This window comes from Cryptomeria japonica, chromosome 10 (genome assembly GCF_030272615.1).
Source record: "Cryptomeria japonica chromosome 10, Sugi_1.0, whole genome shotgun sequence".
In the NCBI taxonomy this organism is placed as follows: Eukaryota; Viridiplantae; Streptophyta; class Pinopsida; order Cupressales; family Cupressaceae; genus Cryptomeria; species Cryptomeria japonica.
In genome coordinates, this window is record NC_081414.1 from 219,009,153 (window position 1) to 219,018,512 (window position 9,360).

The window sequence follows — 9,360 nt, forward strand, 5'->3', positions numbered from 1 at the left end:
AAATATGAAATATGAATATTTTATAAAAAATATGGGTTGGGTTACACAAATATGAAATGTGAGCATTCGACAAGGAAATAAAATGAGGAGGTAAGGAAATAAAATGAGGGAAGTATGGTGGAAGATTTTCGTTAAATTTTTGTAACTTTTCAAGATAATGTATATCTAACAAATTCTATTCATACAAAAAAATAAAATGCATTTTATTAAGTGGTTATAAATCTTATCATAGAAAATCATTTTAAGAATTTACGAATAATAACAATTTTGTTTTTAATAATTAACATATACAAAATAAAAAATAATCATTTATGCTATTGATTTTTTTTATAATTTAATATTGCTAACATGTGCGCGCGCACGCACAATAATTTAATATTACTAGCACATGCACACAATAATTTAATATTACTAACACGTGCACACCCACGCACGCACACACATGATTTTCATCTTCAAGTTATCTCTTAGTAGTCTTTTTTCAAGACAAAAATCTAAGAATTCTTATTTAGATTGGATATAATGTAAAAATGTTTAGCCACTCAACATCATCAAAGAAATTATTATATTGTATTAGAATTAAAATTCAAAAAATCTTTGAATTAAGGTTTGCAATAATAAATTTGCATGGTTGGGTGATCAAAACTTACCAATAGGAGGATTGATTAGGGTAGTAAGGAAAGGTTTTATTCTAATAAAAGGTTGAATAAATTGTTAACAATGGGTTGAGGTTTCTTGGTAGGATTCAAAACATGCAAACAATCAATGTGCTTACTTGTAGGTAGGGCATTTGTCCAAGGATGTTGCCAAGCTTGTCCACGTTGTTTTTAAGATGGGAAACATAGAGGCTATAGTACCATCTAAGCTTGGGACTTTCCACAATAGGCTTGTGTTTTGAAATGCCAATGAGACTCATGGTAGGGATTTGCATGATGGGAATTTAACCACCCAAAATGTTAAGCATCTCAAATGCACTAGTAGATCCCTTATGTACTATAAGGGGTTATTACTTTTTAAAGATTGAACATTCAATTCTTCGTGGTTGATGCAAATTTAAATCATTCCTTATATTCTTTTTTCTCAATTTTTGGGAGTTTATTAATGGGCCCTAGCCCAATGAATGAACAAGAGCAATATAACTATAAACCTTTCCATAATGGAACTTAAAATATCTTGCAAAAAATTGGGCTATGATTAGCTTGCAAGAAGTTTGCATGGTAACTCAACAAATCAACAAGATAGACACTAGCAGTGATAGACAAATTGCTCATGTCTTCATGGTACAATGGGATACAATAGTTAATCTCACAAGATAACAATAGTTCTAATTGACTAATAAAAACTACTTGATGTTGAAATAAAGCCACAAGTTCGAACAAAAATCCCATAGAGTCATATAGATGTATGAAATGTTGTTTATGATGATTGATCTATAGATGGGAAGTTGCTAATGTCTTAAAATGAGGTCCACAACATAGGCTCTAGAATGAATGACGTCAATTCAAAGAACATGAACATATTCAACACTGACCTTGTTAAGATTAATAAGTCAACATAGAAACAAGTAGAGGAATAAAAATTAAAGATTGTTACAAGTTTCAATAGATTTTAAATGGATGAAAACACCTATACTAGGGCACTAAACACCCTTGTCCTACTATTTTGGGTTGCATTTTTTGGAGATAGATCTTTAGAACCCATTGATTGAATTCCTACTCCTCTATCAATTTTAGACACTTTCAAACTAAGGCACTAAGCATCCATGCCTATCTCCATATTTTAGTTCCAGGTTACTCATTGCATCTCTATTCTAGATATAGATTGCTATGTTTGTTATTATTTCTAAAATTTACTGTTATTGTAGAAAATACTCATTTTTCCATCACTAACCCTACATCTCATACACACTTCACAATATCAATTCCATTGTATTAAAGAAACAAAATCCAAGTGTTTAGCTCTCCTATTAGGACTATAGCTAATCTTATTCATGTTCCAATGTTATGTAATGGAGATTTGAGATCCGAGTTTGCATCCATGGGCCTAGGATCTTATTTCCATACATATCAAGGATAAAATGGAAGATTTAGGCTCGAGATCGGTGATCAGTCTCCCCTATTATAATAATATGTCTATTATCTAAATAGGATGGCAAAGTTTGGTGTGAACTCAACACTCTTTCCTACTCCACCATGTGTGATTTAATAAATAGAAATTAAATTGGTTGATGATGAAAGCATACAAAAAGTTATCATTGAATGCTCATTGTCTATGTCAATAGATCACTTCCCAAAAATATGTATATACGCGTGTTTGGCATCAGGTTGTGTGGTGATGAACAAGACTCAAATGAAGAGAACATGCTCTATGATGACGCTGTTGGTGTTGGAAATAAGCCACACCTGGACCGATGATGGATTGGTCCAAGAAGGGCCAGTAGCTCAATGGTAGAGCACTCCAGTAGCATATGGAAGGTCCTAGGTTCGAGTCCTAGCTGGTCCATGTCTCAACATGGTTTCAGAGCCAGGTCCAGGCTAGGAGCCCCAAGCACACGAGAGGTGTGGCTTAAGGGGGGGTTTTGGTGTTGGAAATAAGCCACACTTGGACCGACGATGGACTGGTCCAAGAAGGGCCAATAGCTTTGTGGTAGAGCACTCCAACATCGTATGGAAGGTCCTAGGTTTGAGTCCTACCTGGTCCATGTCTCAACATAAGCCATATGATGTGAAGCTTCATAATGAAGTATCCACCTATTTGAATTAGAATTTGCAATTCTACGACAAGTGCTTGCCCCTTATGTCTCTCTGACTTTGATGAAGAAGAAGAACATGAACTCCTTAACATTGTTGAAGGAAAATTAATTTGATTCTTTTTAAGAAGATTCTTCAACTCATCAATTTGTTTTGAATAACATTGGTGTTCATCATGCCTTGTTCTCTTGCGATATGCACATTTAGGCTTCTCCTTAGATGATTCTGCTTGTGAGAGGATTTAGATTCTTTGTTTAGCTTCTTCTTTTCCTTCTTTTGCTCTTGATCCGGATGCCATGTTTCTTTGTCTACCTTGGTACTTGCCACCAATGATTGTAGCTTATAAGACTTTATTAGACCCTTGAAAATTAACTTTTCTTCCTCTTGTATTAGGAGATTTGAGAAATCATCAAACTTAGGATCAAAATATTTTGCTCCCATAGAAAGATGATGGGCATGAAATCTAGAAGCAAACTCTGTATAGTTGAGACCAAGCAAGGATAACACATTAAGAATCAATTGTAAATCCCATTTTTCAATTTTTCAATTTTTCAATCTTTTAGCTATGTTCGTATTTGCTTTATTTTGGAGATGTAGTCTTGGATGTGGTCAAAACCTTTTAATTAAAGGCTCATCAAATCTTTGTCAATCTGATATCCCCTAATATTATTGATTTTAGCATATAATTTTTTAAAAGTATCCCATGCCTCCTTAGGTGTTTTACATGATTTAATATGAAATTGCAAATCAAATGAGACTAATGAACATATGCATCCAATTGTCTTCTCTCGTTCAATCTCCCATATTGCTAATATATAAGGATCAATAGATTGGGAAATAATTTTCTTTACATGTAGCCAAGATATAACCCTTTCGAATGAGATGGTTTCATATTGATTTTCTCCTTGATGCATAATGATATGGAGTTAGGAGTTCAATTTGAGATCCATTTCATGAACACAAAAACAAATAAAATAATGCAATAAACCACTACACTTGATTATCCCCCAAATTATTCAATTAAGATCCAATATTGAAGGTATCAGAGCCTAGTCCTCTTTTTGCAGAAGTTTAACAGCTTGAGGAGATCCAAAGTCTTCTAACTATTTCAAGAATGACAGTCCGAAACTTGATGGAACTAACTATGGCATATGGAAGATCAAGATGGAGACACATTTGAATTGCATTGTAAATGACATATGGGAAGTTACAAAGAATGGCTATACTGCTCCTACTCAAGGTCAACCTAATCCACCTAACTTGGCTAAAGATGAGGAAAATGATTGCAAAGCAAGAGAAGCACTTTTGAGCGCATTATCAGATCAACAAGTCATAGGATTGTCAGACAGATCTACTGCTAAAACTATTTGGGACAAACTGGAAACATTGAATGAAGGAGATTCCACAGTCAAAATTACAAAACTTGAATTCTTCCGGGTCAGGTATGAAAGTCTAAAAATGGAAGAAGAAGAAAGAATTTCTACTTTTATGGAAAGAGTAAATGAAATTGTTTTGGGTATAAATGTTGTGGAGGAACCTTAAGTGAAGATGAGATTGTTTCTAAAGTTTTAAGAGCTTTACCATCAACATATAAAATGAAACTTACTGCTATAAATGAATTGAGAACAATGCCTGATGCATTAGTATCTAAAGACACCTTGGTTGGAAAACTTTAAGCTTTTGAACTTGAGGAATTTGGTCATGTTACTACTATTAAGACAGATCTAGCTTTCAAGGCATCATCATCAACTGCATCAATTGCATCAACTGCATCTGATAAATCTGATTGGAAAGCCTTCTATGCAAGAGAACTTGAAGAAAGCAGGAGAGAAAATGAAGAACTTGAAGCACTATTTGTAAAGAAAATGCCTAAAGGTCCAATTGGAAGTAAGTATGAAGGTAAAACACCCTTTAAATGTTTTAACTGTAATAAGATTGGTCTCATGGCTTCTAGATGTCTTGATAGACATGCAAGATTAAGAGAAGAAGCTAAGAGAACATATAAACATAACCCTGATTATCAGAAATACAAGTTTAAGAAGAATAGAGACAAATCTTGTTATTTTGCCGATGGAGGAGTTACTGATGATTCCGATGAGGATCCGACAGACAATGGATGGGCTTTTGTTGCTATAACAGAAGATCAACCGACACCTACTGTTCAACCGGTAGAGCAGGCCCTGACAACTAAAGTTGAAGATAAGGATGAATGGATTATTGATTCAGGATCTTCACATCACATGACTGGTGATAAGAGTAAATTCTTAACCTTTCAGGATTACAATGGAGGTTTAGTAAGATTTGGAGATGCTAAAGCTTGTTTGACCAAAGGAAAAGGCACTATATTTTTTGATGGTAAGCACAATACTGATAATGTTTACTATGTTGAAGGTTTGAAGCATAATCTTTTGAGTGTTGGTCAATTAGTTGAGAAAGGATTTCAGTTACAATTCAAGAATGGTAAATGCAAAATTTTAAACAGAACTGGTTTGGAAATTGCAACCGATAATCAGACTAGAGGTAATATCTTTCATTTGAACAACAATGAGAAAGCATGTTTGTTTGCACATATTGATGAAAGTTGGTTATGGCATAAGAGACTTTGTCATGTAAATTTTGATTGCATTGTGAAAATCAGTACAACTAAGGCAGTAAGAGATTTACCTAAGATTGTTAAACCCCACAATCTGGTATCTAAGGAATGTCAATTTGGAAAGCAAGTTAGAGTAACTTTCAAGAGTATTCCAGAGAAGTCTAACAATGTTCTTGATTTAATTTATACTGATTTATGTGGTCCAACAAGAACTAGAAGTATACAAGGAGATAGGTATTTTATGCTAATCATTGATGACTATTCTAGAATGTGTTGGGTTACTTTTCTTAGGGAAAAATCTGAAGCATTTGGGAAATTCAAACTATTCAAGGTGATGGTAGAAAATGAAATCGACAAGAAAATCAAATGTTTGAGATAAGATCAAGGAGGTAAATTCACATTTAAGGAATTTAATACATTTTGTGAAGTGAATGGGATCATAAGACAGTTATCAGCACCCCAGACATCCCAGTAGAATGGAGTTGTGGAAAGGAAAAACAAAACTATCTTGGATGCAGCCAGAAGTATGATATCAAAAGCAAATCCACCTCATATATACTGGAGAAGCGGTCAATACAACAGTTTATACATTCAACAAAGTTCACATCAGAGGTGAAACCGGTAAGACCCCTCATGAACTATGGTTTGGTAATACTCTTACTCTTAAATATTTCAGAATATTTGGAAGTAAATGCTATATTAGAAGAGATGAGTATATTGGCAAATTCGATCCTAGAAGTGATGAAAGAATATTTCTTGGTTATTCATCTAAGAGCAAGGCATATCGATGTTTTAACAAGAGATTACAAAAAATTGTTGAGAGTGCAAAAGTGAAGATTGATGAATAGTTTAGAGGAAATTCAACATATACAGACTCTGAACCGGCAATAGAGATAATCACAAATGAGCCTACTGTGAATACACCGGTATAGAATGGTGATCGAGTTACACCGACATCATTTGAAGATTCAACAGTCACTGAAGAACAACAAGTAAAAACACCCCGATATGTAAGATTGAATCATTTTGAAGATCAGATAATTGGAAACAAATTTCAAGGAGTTATGACTAGAGGAAGATTGACAAATGAAGAGGTATGTCTTATTTCTCAAATTGAACCTACATCAATTAATGAGGCATGTGAAGATAAATATTGGATTAAAGCTTTGGAAGATGAATTGGAACAAATTGAAAGGAATAACACTTGGTCATTAGTTCCCCGACCTAAAGACAAAAATGTAATTGGAACTAAATGGGTTTTCAGAAATAAACTTAATGAAGATGGTAAGGTAATCAGAAATAAAGCAAGATTAGCGTGTAAGGGATATTCACAGAAAGAAGGAATTGATACAATGAAACCTTTGCACCGATAGCTAAAATTGAGGCAATCAGACTTTTATTGGCTTTTGCAACACACAAAAACTATAAAATATATCAAATGGATGTTAAATGTGCATTTATGAATGAAGATCTTAAAGAAGAAGTTTATATTGAACAACCTGATAGATTTTCTTTGATAGATAACAAAGACATGGTTTGCAGGTTAAAGAAAGATTTATATGGACTAAAACAAGCTCCTAGAGCTTGGTATGTTAGATTGGACAAATATCTTTTGAAGCTTGGATACACTAAAGGTAATGCTGACAACAATCTATACTACAAAGTGACTAATGATGACATCTTGGTTATTGAAGTTTTTGTTGATAATATAATCTTTGGAGGAAAAGATGGATTGTGTAAAGATTTTTCTAACAAAATGCAACAAAAATTTGAAATGTCTATGATTGGAGAAATAAAATTCTTTTTAGGATTGCAGATTTCACAGACTGATAAAAGTATATTCCTATGTCAATCTAAGTACTTGAAGAAATTACTAAAGAAATTTGGCATGGAAAACTGTAAACTGGTAAACACACCTATGACTACAACTGATAAATTATCTTTGAAGGATGAATCAACACCTGTTAATCCAACTAGATACAAGTCTATGATAGGAGGTTTATTGTATTTGACACAAACAAGATTTGATATTATGAATGCAGTATGTATTGTTTCAAAATTTCAGAGTAATCCTAAAGAAAATCATGAATCAACAGTGAAAAGGATTTTCCGGTACCTACAAGGCACTACAAATCTTGGTTTATGGTATCCTAGAAATGAAAATTTTGACTTATGTGCATACACATATGCTAATTGGGCAGGAGATGTGGATGACAGAAAAAACACCACCGACGGAGCATTTTTTCTTGGTAGCAGACTAATTTCATGGTTGAGCAAGAAACAGAGTTGTACAAGCCTATCAAAAGCAAAATCAGAATATATTGCAGCAACAACTAATTGTACACAGGTATTATGGATCAAACAAATGTTGAAGGACATAAAAGTAAAATGCAAGGAACTTATAAATATTTACTATGATAATATGGCAGCAATTGATATATCAAAGGATCTAGTATTTCACTCTAAGACTAAACATGTTTCTATCAAATTAAATTTTTTAAAAGAGAATGTTGAAGCAAAAGAAGTGAAATTGGTTTATGTGAATACTAAAGAGCAAATTGCAAATAGTTTTACAATGCCTTTGCCTAAGGAGACTTTTGAATATCTCAGAGAGCAACTTGGAGTCCTACCTCCACCGGTAGAGACTTAGACAGTTGATGTTTGTCATCAATTGACAGAATTAACAGAGAAATGGTTTATTCTGGCTTTGATGAGGAGAGCTACTTCTCAGGGGGAGTAGTTGGTATTTTGTATTTAATTTGGTTTTTGTAATGCTTTGGCATTTGATGTCAAAGGGGGAGAGATTGATATGGAAAAACACATTATCCCTTGGGGGTGAGATTGTTACTTTGGGGAGAGATTGATTACTCTCTGTATTTGTATTTTCATTGTTTTTGGTTTTTGGCATTTCTGTTTTGGCACTTTGATGGTTTTTCCATCTTGTGTTGCCATCAATGTCAAAGGGGGAGATTGTTGGTATTTTGGATATGTTGATATGGTTTTGTCATTGATGTCAACACTTGTCATCACTTGTCAACACTTGTCATCACTTGTCAACACTTATCAGCACTTGGAGATCTTTGGTTATGTTCACGGGCAAGTCAGAGACTTATGCATAGTCACCGGTATTTGGTTCACTGACAGGTTATATTGTTCACCGACACTTGGAATGACTTGGAAACTACTTGGTTATGTCGAAGACATTATTTGATCACTTGGTTTTGACGATTTGGTTATTTGTTTATTTGGGTTTGCATATTTTCTATTACCGACAAATAGGTCTAGGTTATGCACCGATAGTCATATCTATTCCAGATCAGCATGGCATGTTATGTAGATGATTTATTATTAGTGTAAATGCATTGAGCCGACATCATGCATTAGATATTGATTTATTTGTAATTGATTTTATTGTAATATCTTTTAGTGAGTTGACCTATTCAATTGGTCTTAGGTTATGGTATAAATGTAATATCTCATTTGCGAGATTGATATGCAATTGAAAAAAGAATTGTAATAGGATATATGCGAAAATAAGCATAGCTATACACACAAACATCATTTGAAGGTTGAAGGAAGGTTTTTGTGAAGGGAATCAAAACTAAACCGGTATTGAATCCAACATATGAAGATGCTATTTTATGCGGTACATTATCATTGGATTTAACCATCCAATTGTAGTCAGTGTGCCTCTCATTTTGTGATTGAGCAATGAGCTCTAGGCAACTGGCCTTTCTACATGTGCAGAATCCATATTGTACACACATACTATCTGTAGTAGTATCATCTGATAGTGGGTAAGGCTTCCCACCGTAGTTTTTCCCCTTACAGGGTTTCCACGTACAAATAATTGTGTTATGTGTTGTGGATGTTGTTGTCTTTCTGTTTCATGCATTAATCTTTACTGGTACTGCAATTAACTGATAAAACTGTCTACCGGCATAAAGTTTGGTCTACTGGCATTAAGCATTAAGTTTTGGTTAAGTTAATTTTGGTTGAATTTATTGGACAATTGAT